The sequence below is a fragment of the Saccopteryx bilineata genome, chromosome 2 (assembly GCF_036850765.1).
Source record: "Saccopteryx bilineata isolate mSacBil1 chromosome 2, mSacBil1_pri_phased_curated, whole genome shotgun sequence".
In the NCBI taxonomy this organism is placed as follows: domain Eukaryota; kingdom Metazoa; phylum Chordata; class Mammalia; order Chiroptera; family Emballonuridae; genus Saccopteryx; species Saccopteryx bilineata.
The window spans coordinates 96,482,149-96,506,246 of record NC_089491.1 but is presented as its reverse complement, the minus strand read 5'-3'; the positions used below and the strand labels follow the sequence as shown (position 1 = coordinate 96,506,246).

General features: G+C 39.3%; 1 protein-coding gene across 2 annotated transcripts in view; it reads right to left on the bottom strand.

Moving 5' to 3' along the window:
- Positions 1-18,318, bottom strand: part of FANCC (FA complementation group C) — a 302,788-nt gene extending 284,470 nt beyond the window's left edge. For both annotated transcript variants that reach the window (XM_066257424.1, XM_066257425.1), the window contains exon 1: positions 18,039-18,318. The gene's annotated coding sequence lies outside the window, so the exon portion shown is untranslated. The remainder of the gene's footprint in view (positions 1-18,038) is intronic.
- Between the last annotated feature and the right edge of the window lie 5,780 nt (positions 18,319-24,098).

Genomic DNA, 24,098 nt, shown 5'->3' with positions numbered 1-24,098 from the left:
TGAGATTCAACTATCTTATTTTGATAAATGCTGCCTCTTTTTTTTATCAAGGACTAAGGATCATTTGACTGCTCTATAATCCAATGTAGAAACTTCCCCAAGGCTGACCAGGCGGTGGCGCAGTGGACAGAGTGTCAGATTGGGATGCAGAGGACCCAGGTTTGAAACCCCAAGGTCACCTGGCTTGAGAGTAGGCTCACCAGCTTGAGTGTCGGGTCGCTGGCTTGAGCATGAGATCATAGACACAACCCCATGGTTGCTGGCATGAACCCAAACATCACTGGCTTGAGCAAGGGGTCACTGGGTCTGCTGTAGCCCTCCCCCCAGGTCAAGGCACATATAAGAAGGCAATCAATGAACAACTAAGGTGTTGCAATGAAGATTTGATGCTTCTCATCTCTCTACCTTCCTGCCTGTCTGTCCCCATCTGTCCCTCTGACTCTTTCTCTGTATCTGTCAAAAGAAAGAGAAGGAAGGAAGGAAGGGAGGGAGGGAGGGAGGGAGGGAGGGAGGGAGGGAGAAAAAAGAGAAAGAAACTTCGCCCAAAGTCCACTGAAGATAATTAGTAAAGGCAAATGAAATTTAAAATGAGCTCACCAATAAACAAGCGAACAAAAACAAACAACCACCCTGTCCCCAACCAAAAATTATTTGGCCCAGTTCTAGTGGATTCTTTGTACTCTTAAGTTGAATAAAAATCATAAAAGATTTTATAGGAAATCAGACCACAGAAAATATATTGTCAAACTGATACCTCACCAGCCGTCTCACTAAGTAAACACAAATTAAGAGCACAGCTATGAGAGGCTAGTCCCACATTGGTCTAGATGAGAGATAAGATACCCCCCCCCCCAAAAAAAGTGCTCTGAATCATTTAGAATAAAATTAATTTCTTGAATAAAGCTAAAAGGTCAAACTAATACAAATCTAGAATATCAATTATTTTTAGTGTCTTTTTATTTTTTTAATTGACCAATTAAATTGGATTCCAGTAATAGCTAATTTTTGCCAAATTTAATTCTAACAAATTAAGTTTAAAGACCATAAAGAAAGGATAAAATATACTGTATTTTTGCATTCCTACAATTCAAAAGCAACAGGATCAGCTTTTCTTCAGGCTATAAATAAACACGCCATACTTTAGACTTTTTAAAAACATACTTTATTCCAAAATTAGGAGTGAAAATAAAGCTCAAAAAAGAAATGACTTCCCAACCTTGAATTCAGTGGCATTAATATTAATGACAATCCTACTCATTGCAAAGGCATGGTCCAGAGTGTTTATATTATGAAAAATGGGTCTGGAATGTCATCTTCAGTAAATTTTAAATTGTTTAATCTGAGGTTTTGCTAGATTTGTAACAGCTGTACTTGTGTTTACAACTATAATACTGTCTCTGCAGCATGGCACTCCCTTATGCAGTTTTTAGATCTAGTTGGTACAAACATGACAGACTGGTCAATGGAAATAAGTTTGGTATCTCTCCAGGGCTACAAGTTAAGTCAGAATAAAGTTTTGTTTTGGATTAACATGGTACAACAAATGCATCATGGCCTTCAAAAGTTCTATGGTAATGGTTACAGAAGGTTAGGATGAGAACTTCCATTCATGTATAAACATTTGGAAAATGACTCAATTTGTGTTTGTGGAATTCAAATTTTGTTTGGGGAAAAGAGATGCATATCAAATTCACAGTGGATCTAATTTGTTTTCTGGCTCTCATGGAGGCTCTCAGGGCCCGTAACCAAGCAGAAACTGGCTAGGCAGTATTTAGAAACCACATTTCTTCTAATACCACTATTTACACAATAGAAAGATGCAACTATAAAGCCGTCTAGAAGACTTCTTAAGAAAGTTTCAATGGGAAGCTTCAACAACCCTCAGACATGGGGCTGCTGGTGCAATGAATAGAACACCAGACGAGTTTAATTTCCTGGATAACAGTAAACAGCTTTGTAACTATCCTCAGTTTCCTTCTCTATAAACGTTTCAAAGAGAAGTTATTGTTGAAGGTGAAGGTATTCTGCTGAAATCAGTTGAATCTGGGTAATGAGAAGTGCGCATCTCTTTCCGTAATTAAAAGGTTATCGTGCCATAATGATTGAGATACATTTAAAAGTTGCATAAACAGAACAGCAGAAATTCTTCAGCAGAGATTCTCATTTTGGGGCAATCTCTCAGGAACACCCTGATCCAGGTTCAAATTAACTTTTCTGAAAAGGCTCCACTTTATTTTTTTCTTTTTTAATGCCTGCCTCACCTTGGCTCTTAGGGTTACTGTAAGAATCACATACAATCTATATGAAACTAATTTGGAAAAGCGTGAAACACATTTACTAGGGTTTATAACCAAAGTCATGTTAGAGATGAACCAAGAAACCAAGAGAAGTAAAAAAAATAAATTAATTAAAAAATGTTTTTGCCCTGGCCGGTTGGCTCAGCGGTAGAGCGTCGGCCTAGCGTGCGGAGGACCCGGGTTCGATTCCCGGCCAGGGCACACAGGAGAAGCGCCCATTTGCTTCTCCACCCTTCCGCCGCGCTTTCCTCTCTGTCTCTCTCTTCCCCTCCCGCAGCCAAGGCTCCATTGGAGCAAAGATGGCCCGGGCGCTGGGGATGGCTCTGTGGCCTCTGCCCCAGGCGCTAGAGTGGCTCTGGTCGCAACATGGCGACGCCCAGGATGGGCAGAGCATCGCCCCCTGGTGGGCAGAGCGTTGCCCCTGGTGGGCGTGCCGGGTGGATCCCGGTCGGGCGCATGCGGGAGTCTGTCTGTCTCTCCCTGTTTCCAGCTTCAGAAAAATGAAAAAAAAAAAAAATGTTTTTAAAACCAACAGAACAAAAGTGTTGATACCTAAAGAGTATATGGTATATTATTTGTGCAGGAATAATAATTCTTTTTTCTATAAGTATGAAACTTTAAATTCACCATAGAATATAGATTATTGTAGTAATTTCTCCAATAATATGAAAAATTTTATCTGAACTACCTATCCATTTTTTCCCTGTTAGTTTGACAATGGAATGCATTTCAAAATGATTCAAAAGTTAGTAAATTACTTTAGATAAACGTCATAAATGCAAATGTCCACAATAGGTAAAGTAAACAAGTAAAACAATCTGACGGACAACGCACCATCCACAGAACACAGCCGGAGCTTAGCTTCTCCAGCTATTATCAAAGAGAAGTCAGAGCTAGTGCTGACAGACTGCCTTTCATCTTAAAAATCACAAGGCTGGAGGCCCTGGCTGGTTGGCTTAGTGGTAGAGCGACGGCCTGGCATGCAGAAGTCCAGGGTTCGATTCCCGGCCAGGGCACACAGGAGAAGCGCCCATTTGCTTCTCCACCCCTCCCCCTCTCCTTCCTCTCTGTCTCTCTCTTCTCCTCCTGCAGCCGAGGCTCCATTGGAGCAAAGATGGCCCGGGTGCTGGGGATGGCTCCTTGGCCTCTGCCCCAGGCGCTAGAGTGGCTCTGGTCTCGGCAGAGCGACGCCCCGGAGGGGCAGAGCATCGCCCCCTGGTGGGCAGAGCATCGCCCCTGGTGGGCATGCCGGGTGGATCCCAGTCGGGCGGATGCGGGAGTCTGTCTGTCTCCCCGTTTCCAGCTTCAGAAAAATACAAAAAAAAATAAAAAAAAAAATCACAAGGCTGGAAATAAAGGCCTCTGAGTCAGTGCAGCTAGAAAATGGGAGGGGCCAGATCCTGGAGACTGCAAAAAATCTGCACCAGGGATAACTGCACAAAAGAGACATCTAACATGCATGGGACTGTGACATCAGCAAAATTGGCATATGATAAGCCACTGATATTTACGAGTTTGTTACCACAGCTAGCATTTACTGAGACTAATACGTTGTTCAATATTTATTAAATAAATGCCTAGAGATGTATATAGATGCCTCAGCCAACTAAGAACCTAGGCATCGAAAGTTGGATTACTGTCCCTCAGTAAAATCCCAAAGTAATGTCCTTCAGCCCCATTAGGACATCATGGCTTGAATTCCAACACAATACTAGATTTTACCCAAGAGAAATCTAGTGGAAAGTGTGTGTCCATACAAGGACTTGTACATAAATATTCACAACAGTTTTATTTGTATAGTCAAAAACTGGATTCTACCTAAATGTCCATTAAAAGGTGAAAGATAAACTGTGCTATATCCAAACAATGAAATACCATTCAGCAATAAAAAGGAATAAACTATTAATACTTGCTACAACACGAACACTCAAAACAACTGTATTAAAGTGAAAAAAGACAGACAATAAAGAGTACATACTCTGACTCCATTTGAAAAAAATTATAGAAAATTGCAAATTAATTTATAATGACAGAAAACAGATTAGTAACTGCTGGGAATGGGTGGGGGGGTAATGTAGAATGGAATGGGAGGGAGGATGACATAGGGGTACTTGAAAATTGGGAGGGATGATATGTGTTCATTACCTTAACTGTGGTGATAGTCTCATATGTTAAAGGACACAATTTTATGTGTTTTCACTTATGTGTAGCTCACGGTATAAAAACAATACCTCAATTAAAATTTTTTAATAATTTTATTTAGAAAATTTAATTTAATGGGGTGACATTGATCAGTAAGCGCACATAGGCTTCAGGTAAACATCTCTATAGCTTTTGAACTATTGATTATGTTGTGTACCCATCACCCAAAGTCAAATCATTTTCCATCGTCATATATTTGTCCCTCTTTACTCCCTTTCCCCATCTCCCCTCCTCCAAACCCTCTCCCCCAACACCCCTGTAATCATGTCACTTTTTATCTATGTCCGGGTCTCATTTTTATATCCAACCTATGTGAGAAATATAGTTCTTAGCTTTTTCAGATTTACTTATTTCACTTAGTATAATGTTCTCAAGGTCCATCCATGATGTTGTAAATGGCAATGTCATCATTTCTTATGGCTGAGTAGTATTCCATTGTATGTACGTACCACTTCTTCTTTTAAAATAATTAATGGTCAGCTAGTCATAGCCACTGTAGCCACAAAACAATGTAACCAAAGATGATTCTGAACTAGTATAAGAATATGACTTGTTCCATTTTTACCATTTTGTCTCAAGAATAAATAATTCTTTAAAAACTCAAATTATTTTAAAATTAAACAAATTAGACTTAAGTTCTTTTAAAACTAAAAGGATTTAGTACAGTTAGGCATACATTAAATGTGTACAGAGTACACTTGTAAAACTAAACAGATACCAAAAACTTTCATATCATATAATGAAATAAATTTCTAGCTTTTCATATCTCCAAAAAATGTCACTACCAAAATTCAAGATATTTTCCATAGCAATTATCTTAACTTAAAATCACTAAAATGTAAAATAAAATCAACCTTATTATGGCTTTCATATGAAAACATTGTTTGTTATGCTAAAACTGGCTACATAGTTTCAAAAATACCAGTTCGTCAATATATACCAGCAAGCAATACTTATACTAGTTTTGCCAACCTTTTTAGTATAACAACTAAGAAATTGAATGGTGCTGGTCAGAATCAAAATAAGGACATTCTCTTGGGTGCAAAATACTACAGAAACTTCTACTTGATAAATAAAATGCCATGCTTAGAATTACTCATTTTCAAGGCCAATGATTACAGATACATGGCAAACAGCATCAAAAAAGAATCAGAAATGAGATCTCATTTGAAATTAGAAATGTCCAAAAATACATTCTAAAAGTCTTTTATTACAAACTCTGATCTGTAGGAATAGGCTATGGAATCATAACCCATACTGGACAAAGAAACATTTGAAAACTCCAAGTTCAGAAAGCTAGGGCTAAACTATAAGTGTCTCCGCCACACCAATCAAATCTGCCTAAAACAATAAAAGAAATCTATTGGTTCAAGAAAACTGGCAAGTACAGAGATAGGGCAGACTTCACAGTTGAGCCATTCTTCCATCATGCTTCCCTCATAGCAGCAAAATAGCTTAGTCATTACAGGAGTCACATTACAAACCATGCCACCCAAAACAAATTATACACTTAAAGTCTGGCATCCCAAGTAAGAGACTTCATATGTATTCTGACTAGACTTGCTAAAGCTTATGCCCATCCTAGCCAGTACTTGTGACCATGAAAGTTTTATTGCTTATTTTAAGGGAAATTGTTTTAAGCCAATCACAGTCAATTCCAGAGTCAACAAGTGTTCCCTGAAGTCTACATAATGTTAACTATTGAAAGAAAATCTATGCCCTGTTGGGAAGGAAGATAGGAGGAAAGGATGCTTGGTAGGCACCCCTAAGGTCAACAATCTTGAAGGAGCTTGCTAAGTGTTGTAGACATAAGGAATACACACATAAAACAATAGTATAAATTTATGCATAAGGACAGAGGAAAAGTAATTACTCATAATCAGAATTGACCAGCAAGGAATTAGAAGTTGATAAGAAAATCTGTGAGAACAGCACAGAAAAGTACAAGCAGAACCAAAGAGACAGGGTTAGGGTTAAGTACAAGGAGGACTTATTATGTTATTGATTTAAATAAAGAAACAAAAAAGAATCAGCCCCAGGTGGATGTTGGAAGTCACGACAGTAAATACAGTAGTACCTCTAAATTCCTATGACAGACGAAAAACAGTTTAGCAATTAGGTACCTTCAAACCTGACCAGGTAACAGATCACAGAACCAACTCATATTCTTCAGTAAGGCCTGCCCTGAATCATTCTCTGTGTGTGAAAAACAGCAGGCTCAACTGTCTTATGAGTAGTCACTAGAGTCCAGACCCAAGATCTCAGATTCTGCTAAAATAGATTAAACTTACATAAAATGCTTATATGCCATATATATTTTTTTACTACAAAATCGGTTTGGGGCCTCTTAAAAAAAAAGTCCCAGAAATCTGAAAAATGAAAACCATGAGATAAAAAGTAATGTGAACTACAGCCAGACAGATATAAAGTCAGGTTATCTGGGCCCGCCATGACACTGACCACAGCCCAGTTCCTTTCCTCTTCCCCGCCCCTCCTACTCTCTAACTCCCCTTTCCCAGGTACCTGTATTGGTTCTAATTTTCAAAGGCCTGGGAAGGAACAAAGGAAATAGAAAGCCCAATTCATCACTCTACAAAAGCCTGCCATATTCTCACCAAAACCTACCTTTTGTCATACAGAAGTGGTGGTAACTCTAGATTTCACTTTCACAATTCAAGACAATTAATAGGGTTCAATCAGGACAGAGAAATCACATTGTAATTTGAATGGGGAAAATTAAATATAAAGCACAATGGATTGGTGTAACAAGAGATTAGCTAGTCAGAAGTAAAGAGAATTAAAAAATACAGGGATAGCAGATGCCAGGAGCACCTAGTCCTCCCAGAGCTAAGATACAGTGCCCAAGCAAGAGCACAATCTTTTGTACCCAAATGAGGTCTAGACCTTGCTGGAGAGAGCATAGTCATGGCTCACTGAATAGCAGTGAAGTCTCTGTGGGTGCTGCGCCAGCAGAACTTGCTGGAAGCTCACTTTTTATAACTTGCCAGATACCCACCCTGCAGGATGCCATGGAAAGCTGTTCATGACGAGGTGCCTCAGCAGAAGCACTCAGTTACAAAGTCATCAGTGAGGGATACTGCGGTAAGTTGTTGGCAGCTGGGCACTGCTGGCCACAGTGCTACTGGAACAAGCACTGGAGAGCCCACATGCCCAGGAGTCCTGGTGCTGCAGCAGATGCTTTGCACCCAGAAGGCCTGACACTGGCGGAGTCCTCTGTGCTCAGGGGCCCTGCGCTAGGGGAGATGCAAGAATCCAGAAGCACTGCACTGAAGCTGCCCTATGCTGGCAGACCCACTCAAGCTATGGGAGCTGAGCACTGGGAAAGCCACGTAGGCCACAAGAGCTAGAGAGACTCGTCTTGCCATAAAACATCATACTGGTCCACTACATGAACATTATGCTGAATGCGCCTGATGAGCAAGAAGTAGCAAGTACGTTAGATGGTCTCTGTCACATATTCTTTTCTTCCCCCCAAACACTTAAAAATATAAAAAACAGCCTGACCAGGTGGTGGTGCAGTGGATAGAGCATCGGACTGGGACAAGGAGGATCCAAGTTCGAAACCCCAAGGTCGAGGGCTTGAGCATGGGCTCATCCGGCTTGAGCACGGGTTCACCAGCTTCAGCAAGGGATCGATGGCTAGAGCATGGGATCATAGACATGACCCCATGGTCGCTGGCTTGAACCCCAAGGTGGCTGGCTTGAGCCTAAGGTCGCTGGCTTGAGCAAGGGATCACTTGCTCTGCTGTAGCTCCCCAGCCAAGGTACATATGGGAAAGCAATCACTGAACAACTAAGGAGCTGCAAAAAGAATTGATGCTTCTCATCTCTCTCCCTTCCTGTCTGTGTGTCCCTATCTGTCCCTCTCTCTGACTCTCTGTCAAAATATATATATATATTATATACATATACATATATATACATGTGTGTGTATATGTGTGTGTGTATATGTGTGTGTGTGTGTGTGTGTGTGTGTGTATATATATATATATATATATATATAACATTCTTACCTCACAGGTCATTCAAAACAGGCAGCAGGCCAGATTTGGCCCCCAGGCCACAGTTTGCCAATTCCTGGCCTGGGGCATGTTGAGATATCCTCTACAACAGGGGTAGTCAACCTTTTTATACCTACTGCCCACTTTTGTATCTCTGTTAGTAGTAAAATTTTCTAACCGCCCACCAGTTCCACAGTAATGGTGATTTATAAAGTAGGGAGGTAACTTTACTTTATAAAATTTATAAAGCAGAGTTACAGCAAATTAAAGCATATAATAATAATTACTTACCAAGTACTTTATGTCAGATTTTCGCTAAGTTTGGCAGAATAAATCTTTATAAAACAACTTACTATAGTTAAATCTATCTTTTTATTTATACTTTGGTTGCTCCACTACCGCCCACCATGAAAGCTGGAACGCAACCTGGTGGGCGGTAGGGACCAGGTTGACTACTACTGCTCTACAAGATGAAATACAAGTTGCTCCACCTTGCACCACCTACCATGCAAAGAGTTCAACGCTGGGGCAGGACTTTTCTAATTTTAGAGGTAGCATATACCACACACACATGTGTGTATGTGTGCTATTTTTGACTCATCGATACAGTCCTGTATAAAACTGCCTCTTTTGAATGGGAGCAAAGCACAAGAAGGCTCTACATCTCAGACCCCTCAAGAATAAAGGTTTGCTCACTCACAGGTATAAAACTCCAAGATCTAAGGCCCTGGCTGAGGTTAAAGAAAATACAGAACAGATAGTGGAAAGAAGCCATAGATGTCAATTATGGCCTTATAGCTCAAAGACTGTAGTAGTTTTGTATATTTGCTTATTTTATATATATATATATGTATGTAAAAAATATATATACACACATATATACATGTGTATAAATATATATATATACACATATATAAATATATATAAAATATACACATACACGCATGTATGTGCGCTTGTGTATATGTGTGTGTGTGTTAGAAATTGTCTTCTCTATTTTTCCATTTTTACTTTAGATAAAAGTTGTTGAAAGTTAACTTTAGACTTCAGGCAATGGACTATTCAGCAGGACTATCGCTGATTTTGAAAAGTAATGTATTCAGCAATAAATACAATAACTCTTGGGATTGTGCATCTGCTCATTTTGGGAAAGAGTGAAAATTTACTGATTCATAAGAAAGAGAGCTCTATCTTTTTTTTTTTCTGTCACATTTCTGTTTTTAATGGGTCAGTAATTTAGAATTCTCTGAAAGGACCAACTAGTAAACCATATTGTGATGTTGTCAGGTGTTTTAAAAGAAGCCATATAAAGAATGAAAACATTCCAAATCATAATTTAGATGCAGAAGACTTACAATAGTTTACAATTTTCAAGCTTGCAATTTGATCCCCTGTAAAACATTGTATTTTTCCTATTGGAATGGTTTAACAGAAGACCATAGCATTTGAGATGGAATGGTAGACAAAATATAAGAGCAGATAATGAGAAGACTAAATGGTTTAAGATGATTTTTTTTTCTTTCTTTACTTACTGATTTATTGATTAACAATAAGCTAAATCCCAGTGAAATAAACTATTTGCATTTGAATATGTAAGCAGTTTGGTTTTTTAATTAATTAATTTTAATATATTTTTATTAATTTTAATGGGGTGACATCAATAAATTAGGGTACATATATTCAAAGAAAACATGTCCAGGTTATCTTTTTTTTTTTTTTTTCTGAAGCTGGAAACAGGGAGAGACAGACAGACTCCGGCATGCGCCCGACCAGGATCCACCCAGCACGCCCACCAGGGGGCGACGCTCTGCCCACCAGGGGCCATGCTCTGCCCCTCTGGAGCATCGCTCTGTTGTGACCAGAGCCACTCTAGTGCCTGGGGCAGAGGCCAAGGAGCCATCCCCAGCGCGGGGCCATCTTTGCTCCATTGGAGCCTCCCTGTGGGAGGGGAAGAGAGAGAGAGAGAGGAAGGAGAGGGGGAGGGGTGGAGAAGCAAATGGGCGCTTCTCCTGTGTGCCCTGGCCGGGAATCGAACCCAGGACTTCTGCACGCCAGGCTGACGCTCTACCACTGAGCCAACCGGCCAGGGCCAAGGTTATCTTGTCATTCAATTCTGTTGCATACCCATCACCCAAAGTCAGATTGTCCTCCATCACCTTCTATCTAGTTTTCTTTGTGCACCTCTCCCTCCCGCCTCCCCCTCTTCCTCCTTCCCTCCTCCCTACCCCCCTCTCCGTAACCACCACACTCTTGTCCATGTCTCTTAGTCTCGTTTTTATGTCCCACCAATGTATGGAATCCTGCAGTTCTTATATGTAAGCAGTTTATTGTTTATAAACATCCCATTTAGCAAAGATATATGAACTCAGTATATTTTGGGGTATGTTGGCCTTTAGCATGTATTGCCAGCTGAGCATTATTAGGAAGAAAAGGTAACAAAACTTAATCCTCTCATCACTTCACTCAACCAACAACTTCCCTTCTGCTTTAGTTCTTTCTTTTGTGAAAAAGACAATAATCAGGTAGACTCCAAACTTCATGGTCACTTCTGACCTTTTCTAACTTTGTGATCTGTTATAGCCAAGAAGTCAACAGTGAATCCCTCTAAAGTACATTTGTAATCCATCATTTCCTGTCTGTTATCACAGTAAATGGTTTAGGATTTTCTTTCTTTTTTTTTTTTTAATAATTTAATTTTTTTAATGGGGCGACATCAATAAATCAGGATACATATATTCAAAGATAACATGTCCAGGTTATCTTGTCATTCAATTATGTTGCATACCCATCACCCAAAGTCAGATTGTCCTCCGTCACCTTCTATCTAGTTTGCTTTGTGCCCCTCCCCCTCCCCCTTTCCCTCTCCCTCTCCCCCCTCCCCCCATAACCACCACACTCTTATCAATGTCTCTTAGTCTCACTTTTATGTCCCACCTACGTATGGAATAATGCAGTTCCTGTTTTTTTCTGATTTACTTATTTCACTTCATATAATGTTATCAAGATCCCACCATTTTGCTGTAAATGATCCGATGTCATCATTTCTTATGGCTGAGTAGTATTCCATAATGTATATGTGCCATATCTTCTTTATCCAGTCATCTATTGACGGGCTTTTTGGTTGTTTCCATGTCCTAGCCACTGTGAACAATGCTGCAATAAACATGGGGCTGCATGTGTCTTTACGTATCAATGTTCCTGAGTTTTTGGGGTATATACCCAGTAGAGGGATTGCTGGGTCATAAGGTAGTTCTATTTTCAGTTTTTTGAGGAACCACCATACTTTCTTCCATAATGGTTTTACCACTTTACATTCCCACCAACAGTGAATGAGGGTTCCTTTTTCTCCACAGCCTCTCCAACACTTGCTATTACTGTCTTGTTAATAATAGCTAATCTAACAGGTGTGAGGTGGTATCTTATTGCAGTTTTGATTTGCATTTCTCTAATAACTAAAGAAGATGAGCATCTTTTCATATATCTGTTGGCCGTTTGTATTTCTTCCTTGGAGAAGTGTCTGTTCATGTCCTCTTCCCATTTTTTTATTGGATTATTTGTTTGTTTGAGTTTTATGAGTTCTTTGTATATTTTGGATATTAGGCCCTTATCTGAGCTGTTGTTTGAAAATATCATTTCCCATTTAGTTGGCTGTCTTTTTATTTTGTTATCAGTTTCTCTTGCTGAGCAAAAACTTCTTAGTCTGATGTCGTCCCATTCCTTTATTTTTGCCTTCACTTCTCTTGCCTTTGGAGTCAAATTCATAAAATGAGAGCTCTATCTTGTTAGGTAGTTAGTGAGTCAAAAAAAGAAATCACAAACAAAATCAGAAAATATCTTAAAGTGAATGAAAACCAAAACACAACATATCAAAATTTGTGAGATACTTTTTAAACAGTGCTTAAAGAGAAATTTATAACTTTGAAAAGTTGAATTAGAAAAGAATAAATGTCTCAAATCAGTAAGGTAAGCTTCTATCTTAAGAAACTAGAAAAATAAGAGCAAACTAAACCCACAGCAAAAAGATATAATAAAGATTAGAGTGGAAATCAGTTAAACAGAAAACAGAAAAACAATAAATAAAACCAATGCAATAAAGAATTGTTCTTAATTTGTAATTTAAAATTTTTCCCATAAAGAAAAATCCAGGAACAGATAACTTCATAGGTGAATTCTGTCAAATATTTAAACTATTTCAGAAAAAAATAAGAGGAGAGAACATTTTCCAACTCATTCTTAGATAGAGTATTACCATAAAACCAAAGCCAGACAAAGATCACAAGAAAATTACCCACTAATATTCCTCATGAGCACAAATATAAATACCCTAAACACAATATTACTAAACCAAATCTAGTAACATATAAAAAGAATTATATACCATGGCCAAGTGAGATTTATCCCAGGAACGCAAAGTTAGTATAACACTTAAAAATCAACTAATGTAGCCTGACCTGTGGTGGTGCAGTGGATAAAGTGTCAACCTGGAATGCTGAGGTCGCCGGTTCGAAGCCCTGCACTTCTCTGGTCAAGGCACATATAGGAGTTGATGCTTCCTGCTCCTTCCCCCTTTCTTTCTCTCTCTCTCTCTCTCTCTCTCTCTCTCACTCTCTCTCCTCTCTAGAATGAATGAATGAATAAATAAATAAAAATTAAAAAAATTAAAAAAAAATCAACTAATGTAATAAAGCATACTAGCAGAATAAAGAAATAAAACCACATGGTCGGTCCTGGCTAGTTAGCTCAGTCAAAGCTTCGCCTGGAAATGACAAGGTTGCAGGTTTGATCCCCAGTCAGGGCACATACGGGAAGCAACCTTAATGAATGCAGCACAACTGAGTAGAACAATAAATGAATGCTTCCCTTCCCCCTCCTCTCTCTCCCCCTTCCATTCTGTCTCTCTACAAATCAATCAATCAAAAAAATAAGAAGAAGAAGAACTGGCCAAATAGCACAGTTGGTTGGATCATCGTCTAGAAGTGCAGAGGTTTCCGGTTCAAACCCCTGGTCAGGGCACATACAGGAACAGCTGTTCTTGTCTCTCTGCTCTCTGTCTCTCTCTCCCTGCCTCTTCCTCTCTAAAAAAACAAAACCACCACCAAAAAATGGTCATCTTAACAGATACAGAAAAGCATCTGACAAAATCCAACATTTATTCATGATAAGAACTCTCAACAATATAGGAACAGAAAGGAAAGTCAGAAAAGCTTCTCAACCTAATAAAGAGCACTTATGAAAAACTTAGAGCTAACATCATACTTAAAAGAAATGATGAAAGATTAAATGCTTTCCTCCTACGATCAGGAACAAGTTAAGAATGTCTACTCTCCCCACCTCACTTCTATTTAGCAATGTACTAGAGGTTCTAGGCAAAAACAAAACAAAACAAAACAAGAAACAGCATCCAGACACCATGAGAGAAGTAAAACTGTCTATATTCATAAATAACATGATAGTATATATAGAAAATCCTAAGAAATTCACAAAAACAAAACAAACAAAAAACCTGCATGAAGTAATAAACAGTTACAGGACACTAGATCAATATACGAACATCAACTGAGATCAATATACAAACATCAGCAGTATTTTTATACACTTGCAATGAACAATCCAAAATGAAATTTGAAGAAGGTCCACTCACAATAGCATCAAAAATGAAACACTGAAAAAAGTTAACAAAAGAAGGGCAAGACTTGCACATGGAAAATTATAAAACATGGCTGAAAGAAATTCAAGATCTAACAAACAGACATTTCATGTTCATGTTAAACTGGCAATTCTCCACCAAACAGATCTACAGAGTCAACGTAATTCCTATTAAAATTCATCATAGCAGGCTTTTTTGGAAAAAATGACAAGATGATACTAAAATTTATATGGAAATGTAGAAAGCCAGAATAGCCAAAACAATTTGAAAAAAAAAAAAAAGGATGAAATTATACTACCAAAATTTACTATAAAGCTGCCATAATGAAGACAGCATGCTGCTGATACAAGAACAGGCATACAGATCACTGAAACAGAAATGGGAGCCCAGAAATAATGTATGGTCAATTGATTTTTGACAAAAGTGCCAAGGCAATTAAATGAAGAAAGAACAGTTTTTTCAACAGATAGTGCTAAAACAATTGGATATCAACAAACAAAAAGAGGAAGAATTTGGACCCACATGTCATACACAAAAGTTAACAGAAATTGATCAGAAACTTAAAGCATGATCCATACTTTAAGAAAAAATTTGTTATTTAAAAGATAACATGAGACTGATCAGTGGTGGCACAGTGGCTAGAGCACTGCTCCATGACACCAGGGTCCCCAGTTCAAAACCCCAAGGTCACTGGTTTGAGCATGGGCTCATGGGCTTGAGATTGGGCTTGCCAGCTTGAGTATGGGGTTGCTGGCTTGAGCACGGTAAGACTGTCATGATCCCAAGATGCCTGGCTCAGCTGGAGCCCCTGGGTCAAGGCACGTAGCAGAGGTAATCAATGAACAACTAAAGCTAAGCAATTACAAGTTGATATCTCTAATCTCTCTCCTCCCTCTTTCTCTCTCACCTCCTGTCTCTGTCTGAAATTATTTGCACTTGTTTCTGATAATGGGCTTGTATCTAGAATAAATAAAAAATGCTTAAAACCCCAAAATAAGATAACCAAATAAAAAAAATGGACAAAAGATTTCATTGACATCTCAAAGATGACAAAGGAATTGCTAATAAGCACATGAATATATGTTCAATATCATTGGCCAATAGGGAAATGCAAACTAAAACTACAGGGACAAACCACTTCACACCCTCTACGATGGCTTTAAGAAAGAGACAATAAGTGGAGATATGGAAAATTGAAATCTTCATACATTGCTGGTAGGAATAGAAGATGGTACAAAGTAGAAAACAGTTTGGCAGTTTTTAAAAGGTAAACATGAACTTACTATACAATCCAGCAATTCCAATCACAGGTATCCAAGAAAAATGAAAACATATGTCCACACAAAGACTTGCACACAAATACTCAAAGCAACATTATTCCTCATAGCCAAAAATAGAAGCAACTCGTGTCCACCAACTGATGAATGGATAAACAAAATGTGTTGTAATTCCAAAATGGGATACTACTCAGCAATAAACCAACTACTGATACATGCTACAGCACAGATGAATTTCAAAAACATTATACTAAATGAAGAAAACCAGACACAAGACAGCACTTATTTTATGAATTCATTTATATGAAATGTCCAGAAAGGCTAATCTATAGAGACAGAAAGCAAATCAATGGTTGCCCAAGGCTGAAAGCCAGAGCCAGGAGTGAGTATGAACTTGCACACACAAACTTGCTATGGTGATGCAAATATTTTAAAACAGAATTGTGATCATTATGTAATTCCAAAAATCTACTAAATTTACTAAAAAACAATCAGTTCTCTAGAAAACAGAGTATATCATTTCAAAAAGGTGATTTCCACATGAACTCTGCCTTCTTGTAACTAGAGAAAGGTATCAGGAAAATTATAGATATTCCAATATTATAGACCTTAAAAAGGAAATGATTTCTATATACTCAAAAGAGTTTATGAAGAACCTAAGAGAACAAACCAGATAACTTTGCAAGGTCTCTTCCAAACTGAGTCCTTTGCCCCCTCAAAAGTTGACATTTATTAGGAAATAAAATACTCAAGGTTTACATTGTTATCTAACTTTTCTGATGCATTTTTAACTTTTCCTTCAATACTTCTGTATTTTTATTAAAACACTGCAAACTGAAGGTACTTCTCCTATAGGTGTTCTTTCATTTTTAAAAAGTCACTTCTACCCAAGCCTAAAATAAAACTTTATAAATCCATTTGGTGCTGATTTCAAGCCTGATTTGAGGCTTCACCACTACCAACTTGGAACTGCCACACATGTGAAATTTCTCTGGCACTGTCTGCAGTCTAGTATATCAATCCAACTTTCTACTGCCCAGGCTGGCCTCCCTGTAGCTGGTTTTCATAAATACAAAATTTGTATAATTGTTACTGGAACTACTTGCTGAAATATGGAACTAGTTTAAAATATCATTTATTTTAAAATGTACATGCACAGTTTCACATGCATGCAGAAACACATCTTCCACACCCAGACAATCAATCAAGTTCATGATTTTTATTAAAGAACGTAACAAAAAATTCTAATACAGTTTGCTTCTCTTTTCTGGAACCTTAGTAAATGTTTTTCAAGAAATCAAGAGGAATATGACTGAATAATGAAAAATGAATTAAAATGTATAATATACCAAAGTATAATTAGTCCAATTCTAAAGAAGCAGGATCTTTTACTCTGGGGTAAAAAGGCCTTTGATATAACTAAGAAAAGCAAATTCTTTTCTGATGTAGTCTTTCTTCTATGTGTATATGAGTAATGTACATGTGTGCTTCCTTTCATGTGAATCTGGCACAGTACATTAGATTGAAACATCAATTTGGTTTAAATGGATAAAGTCACAATGAACATGTTTTCTATCTAAGCTTATGTAATAAATGATCCCAACACATGGTATGAATTCCATTATTTGTAACAACCTTTCCTCCCCTCTTGAGAGGAATAATGAGAAAATGTTCTGAGCTGCACATCACTGAAGGTGAGTGACATCTATAAATAGTTGAAGTTGGGTGGCCCAAAAATGCCCTGTTCCTCTGATAAATGATACATCAATCACACTGCAGTTAAGATGTATTAAATGGGACACAGGTTAGAATAAACCCAAGTAGCCCAGGAGCTTTCCAAGTTTCAGGTTAAGACAAAAGCCCAGGCACACACAGGTCTTGGCTAGAATATTCCTCGGCCTCCTTCCTTAAAATTCTGGCCCCCAAAATCTCATGTTTCAAAAACTTCACATCTTTTTCCCCTCTCCAGACCTCTAGCCCGCACAACATGGCCATGGTTGTAAGCCTAACCACGTTAAAAAAAAAAAAGAAGAAGAAGAAAAAAACAAAACAAAAAAGGGCAAGTAACAAAGGGCTTTGGCCCCGATTTGGCCTGGCGGTCAAACAGAGCTGTAGGGAGATGAGAGCCCATCAGAACCTTCCTCCAGCCCTGGGATAAAGGGTCTGAAGGGCCAGAAGGGTAACAACCGCGCCCCGGGCCCCTCTAATCCGGCTTCGCCCCCTCCCAGCGCCGTGGCAGGAAGGGGAGCGGAGAGCACATGGCCAGCTGTAGGGGAAGATGGTTCAAGGAGGCGAGCTCTTCACAGCTCCCACAGACCATGGGTGAAGAAATTCATCTCTGCATCCCTCCGTTAAGAACACAGAGCTGCCCGCCTTAAAACACAAAAAGAACCAAAATGCCAAGTCCCAGCTCCCACCTCTCCCGGGGTTCCCTTTCATGGGGCCCCTGCCGGTCCCACCCCCTGGCGTGCCCCGCCCCCAACCACGCCCCCGCCGGCAACACCGCCCCTCGTGGGCTGGCACCGCCTCACGCCCCTGCCCACATCTCCCCCTCACCCCCAGCACGCGGCGGGAGCCTCGCTCACCCACCTACCGGCCAAGACCGCGGCGGACGTTCTCGCGAGCCTTCCGTCCCTACACCCTACGCCCCGGCTGACGTGTCGGCCAGACCCCCCAAGGGGAGCAGTCGTCTTCGCCCTCGTTCTGTGGCCTCTCTTATCTGGTGGTCCGCGCCAGAGCTGCTTCAGCAGTTTGGGCAGTGGCGGAAAGGATGCCACCGCCTCAATTCTGTGGCTGGAAAATTTGGCTTTGCCTCGTACTGGTTTTTTGTTTTGCTTTGTCTTTTTTTGGAATTTTCCCGCGGCCGCTCGGCAGTGGAGCCGCGCGCGCCGCAGTGCACTCTGGGACTGGCGAGGGCATCGCGGGACAATTCCGACAAATCTCGGACTATTGGGGGCGGGGCACGGCTGTCGCCGGCTGGGCGGAAGCTGGCCGGGGACTCCTGGTTTTGCAGAGTCGTGCGTGAGCCACAGCACCCTGGGAAGGACCCGCGCAGGGAAAACCCGGGGTTTTGAATCGAGTTGTTGCCCAACTATTTCAACGTTCAGTTCACATGGCAGGGAGGTAAAATGGAAATTAGACTTTTTAAAGAAAAACTGAGTGTCGAGGTGAAACCACTGAACAAAGCCTATAGACTATGACAGAGCTGGGGTCACACAAAAAAGTAATCTTTCTTGAGGTAATGACACACCCCTCTCCCCGCCGCCAGTTTCATTCATACAGTGTTTGATTCAGCTTCAAGTCAGTTCAAAGCTGTATTTAAACCTCTAAATGGAAAGCAGTGTTTTCTGTAAATTTCATTCATAGCAATAGCTTATCTTGGTGAATTATTTTTAATTCTAGAATTTAGTAGTGCATAAGATTTTTCATAGATGTTGAAACTAACAAAAACTAGTTTGAGTAGTCTATCCTTCAGTTTCAAAATTTGTTTAATGCCTCATAATCAAAACCACAATTTAGGAGGTGCTTTCAAGAAAATTTTCTGCCTTCTAAAATGAAGGAATACCCATTTTTACCAAAGAATAAATTGAATTCAGAGATTAGGTAATTTACCAACGTATACAGCTTCTAAGTGATAACTTACCTAGAAGGTTAGTGGTACCAACAATTTTTTTTTTTAATTGAAGGGACATGCAATAGGAACCCGATGCAGAATTTGAAAGAAAATTATCAGAAATGCAACTACATTAGGGACTCAGGTGTTAAATTCATTCTTGAAAGGGTTCCCTGGCAACTAAGGAAATCTGTGCTTTTTGATGTGTGCCTAGTTCAATGTGGGCCTGTGTAGAGAGATACATGTTTGACTAACACTCCTCTTGACCCCTCGGCCCCTTTTGGTGGTAAGAAGAAAGTCGTGTTTCTGGTGACACATGAACAAGTGACTGTTTAAGGTCTTCCATTTACCATCAAAGGAAGGAATTAAACGATGTGTTTCTTTAGACAAAATATCTATTTTGGTACTCAGGTCCTTTTATATATTTGCTGAAAAATCCTCTTAGTGTTTGTAGTGTAGTTATGATTGAGATCTTGCCATATTGCGGTTTTATGTCTCTAATTCAGTGGTTAGCACAAGAGTTGCTAAGCTCATTCAACTTTACAGTACATGAAAGAACAACATTTAGGCCTAATTTAGACCTAAATGGGTAGCACATATAGTATAAGCACTCAAATGTAAACTTATGGAGATATATAGACATTCATTTTATCTGGTATCCATAGGTATGGTGCTCTTCCTAACTTTAGTAATGCGATGATCACTTTGTAAAATGCCTGAAAAGTTTCCTGAGAAGCAGATACTTAGATACTATTTTTAATTGGCTTGTGAAATTGAGTATGTGTGCTTCTAAAGACAGTTTTGGTGATAGTATAAAGTCCAATCACATTAGATAATGTGGCAAAAATGAAAAATGGCAGTGTAGGTGAAAATTATCTCATCATTAGAAAGAATTAGAATTAGAATCCATTCTAATGGAATCCATCCATTAGAATCTTTCCATTCTAGGAAAATATCTCAACATGATAAAGTTCATATGTGATAAACCATCACCTAACATTATATTAAATGGCATAAAACTGAAGGCTTTCCCCCTTAAATCAGGAACAAGACAGGGTTGTCCACTCTCTCCACTCTTATTTAACGTGGTGCTAGAGGTTCTAGCCAGAGCAACCAGACAAGACAAAGAAATAAAAGGCATCCATATCGGAAAAGAAGAAGTAAAGCTATCACTTTTTGCAGATGATATGATCCTATATATCTAAAACCCCAAAGACTACAAAAAGATTACTAGAAACAAGCCAATACAGTAAGGTTGCAGGATACAAAATTAATATACAAAAGTCCATAGCCTTTCTATATGCCAACAATGAAACATTAGAGAACGAACTCAAAAAAATAATTCCCTTCACGATTGCAACAAAAAAAATAAAATACCTAGGGATAAACATAATGAAGAATGTAAAGGACCTATATAATGAAAACTACAAAGCATTGTTAAGGGAAATCGAAAAAGATACAATGAGATGGAAAAAAATTCCTTGTTCTTGGATAGGAAGAATAAATATAATCAAAATGGCCATATTACCCAAAGCAATATACAAATTTAATGCAATTCTCATCAAAATTCCAATGACATTTTTTTTTAAATGGAACAAAAAATCATCAGATTTATATGGAACTATAAAAATCCCCGAATAGCCAAAGCAATCCTAAAGAAAAAGAATGAAGCTGGGGGCATTACAATACCTGACTTCAAACTATATTATAGAGCCACGACAATCAAAACAGCATGGTATTGGCAGAAAAATAGACACACCATGGAACAGAATAGAAAGTCCAGAAATAAAACCACATATATATGGTCAAATAATTTTTGATAAAGGGGCCAACAACACACAATGGAGAAAAGAAAGCCTCTCCAACAAATAATGCTGGGAAAACTGGAAAGCTACATGCAAAAGAATGAAACTCGACTACAGTTTGTTCCCTTGTACTAAAATTAATTCAAAATGGATTAAAGACCTAAATATAAGACCTGAAACAATAAAGTACATAGAAGAAGACATAGGTTCTAAACTCATGGACCTTGGTTTTAAAGAGCATTTTATGAATTTGACTCCAAAGGCAAGAGAAGTGAAGGCAAAAATAAAGGAATGGGACTACATCAGACTAAGAAGTTTTTGCTCAGCAAGAGAAACTAACAACAAAATAAACAGCCAACTAAATGGGAAATGATATTTTCAAACAATAGCTCAGATAAGGGGCTAATGTCCAAAATATACAAAGAACTCATAAAACTCAGCAACAAACAAACAATCCAATAAAAAAAATGGGAAGAGGACATGAACAGACACTTCTCCAAGGAAGAAATACAAATGGCCAACAGATATATGAAAAGACGCGCATCTTCATTAGTTATTAGAGAAATGCAAATCAAAACTGCAATGAGATACCACCTCACACCTGTTAGATTAGCTATTAACAAGACAGGTAATAGCAAATGTTGGAGAGGCTGTGGAAAAAAAGGAACCCTCATTCAGTGTTGGTGGGAATGTAATGTAGTACAACCATTATGGAAGAAAGTATGGTGGTTCCTCAAAAAACTGAAAATAGAACTACCTTATGACCCAGCAATCCCTCTACTGGGTATATACCCCAAAAACTCAGAGACATTGATACGTATAGATACATGTAGCCCCTGTTCATTGCAGCATTGTTCACAGTGGCTAGGACATGGAAACAACCAAAAAGCCTTTCAATAAAAGACTGGATATAGAAGATGTGGCACATATACACTATGGAATACTACTCAGCCATAAGAAATGATGACATCGGATCATTTACAACAAAATGATGGGATCTTGATAACATTATTCGGAGTGAAATAAGTAAATCAGAAAAAAACAAGAACTGCATTATTCCATACGTAGGTGGAACATAAAAAACGAGACTAAGAGACATGGACAAGAGTGTGGTGGTTACGGGGGAGGGGGGTAAGGAGAGGGGAGGGGGGAGGGGGAGGGGCACAAAGCAAACTAGATAGAAGGTGACGGAGGACAATCTGACTTTGGGTGATGGGTATGCAACATAATTGAATGACAAGATAACCTGGACATGTTTTCTTTAAACATATGTACCCTGATTTATTGATGTCACCCCATTAAAATTAATTTAAAAATAAAAAGAATCTTTCCATTCTAGGGAGGAAACACTACAGCTGGGTGCTGCAGAGCTCCTGACATAAAATCTTCCTTCAGAATTCAACAAATAGATAAAATCAACTGTCTTGCATTCTAGCCATTATAAGAAGACTCATGTTCCCAGAATTAGACTAGATACCAACCTAATTTCCAGCTGTCATTTCCGGAATTAATCCTAACACCCTATAGTTTCCAGTTGGCACCTCAACAGTTAACACTGTCTTGTCCGTGGCTCTGATATTTGCCTCAGGTATCTCAACTGTGAATATGTAATGAGTGTTTATTAAGTCCCAGGCACTGAGCTTACTCCTTGACCTAATTATTTCCTTTAATTCTCACAATGGTCTTATGTATGTGGTAGGTAGTATTCCAATTTCACAATTAAAGAAGTTGATACACAGAGCAACCTCTACTAGTAAATATTGTACCTTCAATCCGGGGTGATTGACTTGGATTGTGCTTCTTATCACTTTCTATGCTTTTGCAGATGTCCCAGTCTGGATACCAGACCACTTCCCAAGTTCTAGGTGGAGTAGAGATAAGGTAAGAGGAGCCCAAGGCTTTGTGAATGCTAACCACCACTTTGCTTTCCTCTGAAAACATTCTGACTGAGTAAATGTATGTTTAATTAGAGAAGAAAACAAGAATAGTATGTGTGCATGAAATGCATCAAGAAATAGTGCAGGTAACAATGAAGGTCTTTGATCTGTCACCCTGATGGGGAAAAGCACCTGAAGTCAGGAAACAGGGCTACCAAAGGTAAAAAATTAGTGGAAATGGGAATATTGCATGTGTAGCCCCCTCCCCTTACATGCTCACTCACTAGGCTCTCTGAAAGAATGTACATTAGGAAGACGTGCATTTTTACTAATCATCTTACTGCCTGCCACAGCTACTTGAACTAAAAATGGTAACCCGACCCTGGTGAACCAAGCAGGCTATTGCTGGGGAATTTGGAATTACAATATTGAGAAATTGAATCACCTCTACACCGTAAAAGCCAAACTCTCATGCCAATCAAAGTTACTGGAGGAAGAAAAACATATAGCAAAAATCATTGGTTGGCAGAGAAAAAAAATAAGTTGAAAAGCTATGTTATTCCATGAGAGAAAGAGGGTACGTAGTTAAATTCCCAACATTTCATTTTTAAGTCCAATTTTAAGGCAAACTGCTTGGGGTTTTTTTGTTTGTTTATTTGTTTTGTATTTTTCTGAAGTTGGAAACGGGGAGGCAGTCAGACAGACTCCCACATGCGCCGGATCCACCCTGCACGCCCACCAGCTGGCAATGCTCTGCCCATCTGGGGTGTTGCTCTGTTGCAACCAGAGCCATTCCAGCACCTGAGGCAGAGGCCACAGAGCCATCCTCAGCGCCTGGGGCAACTTTGCTCCAATGGAGCCTCGCTGCAGGAGAGGAAGAGAGAGACAGAGAGGAAGGAGAGGGGGAGGGGTGGAGAAGCAGATGGCGCTTCTCCTGTGTGCCCTGGCTGGGAATCGAACCTGGGACTCGTGCACGCCAGGCCGACGCTCTACCACTGAGCCAACCGGCCAGGGCCCAAACTGCTTGTTCTTTTATTCTTAGCTGCCCACGAGATCCCTCCCCCATATCCTTTCAACAATCGCTTTGCCTATTCTGACTTCAGTGAGTTTCTCTACTTTGCTGCAAAGCAAGCCCTAACTAAGGACCTGAAGGTAGCATCAATTTTTTGTGTCCCTGGGCATTAACACTTTGAGCCGTTCTGAAGACAGCTGAGTATCCTGGAGTTAGGAAAAATCTTACAGGTCCACGAGTTACCTGGATTTTGGGTTTCTTGAGCCAGTCCAATATCCATAATATTAGAGGACTAACAGAGTTAACTTTTTAATTGGTCAAGTAAAGACTTGAGGGGCAAGGGTTT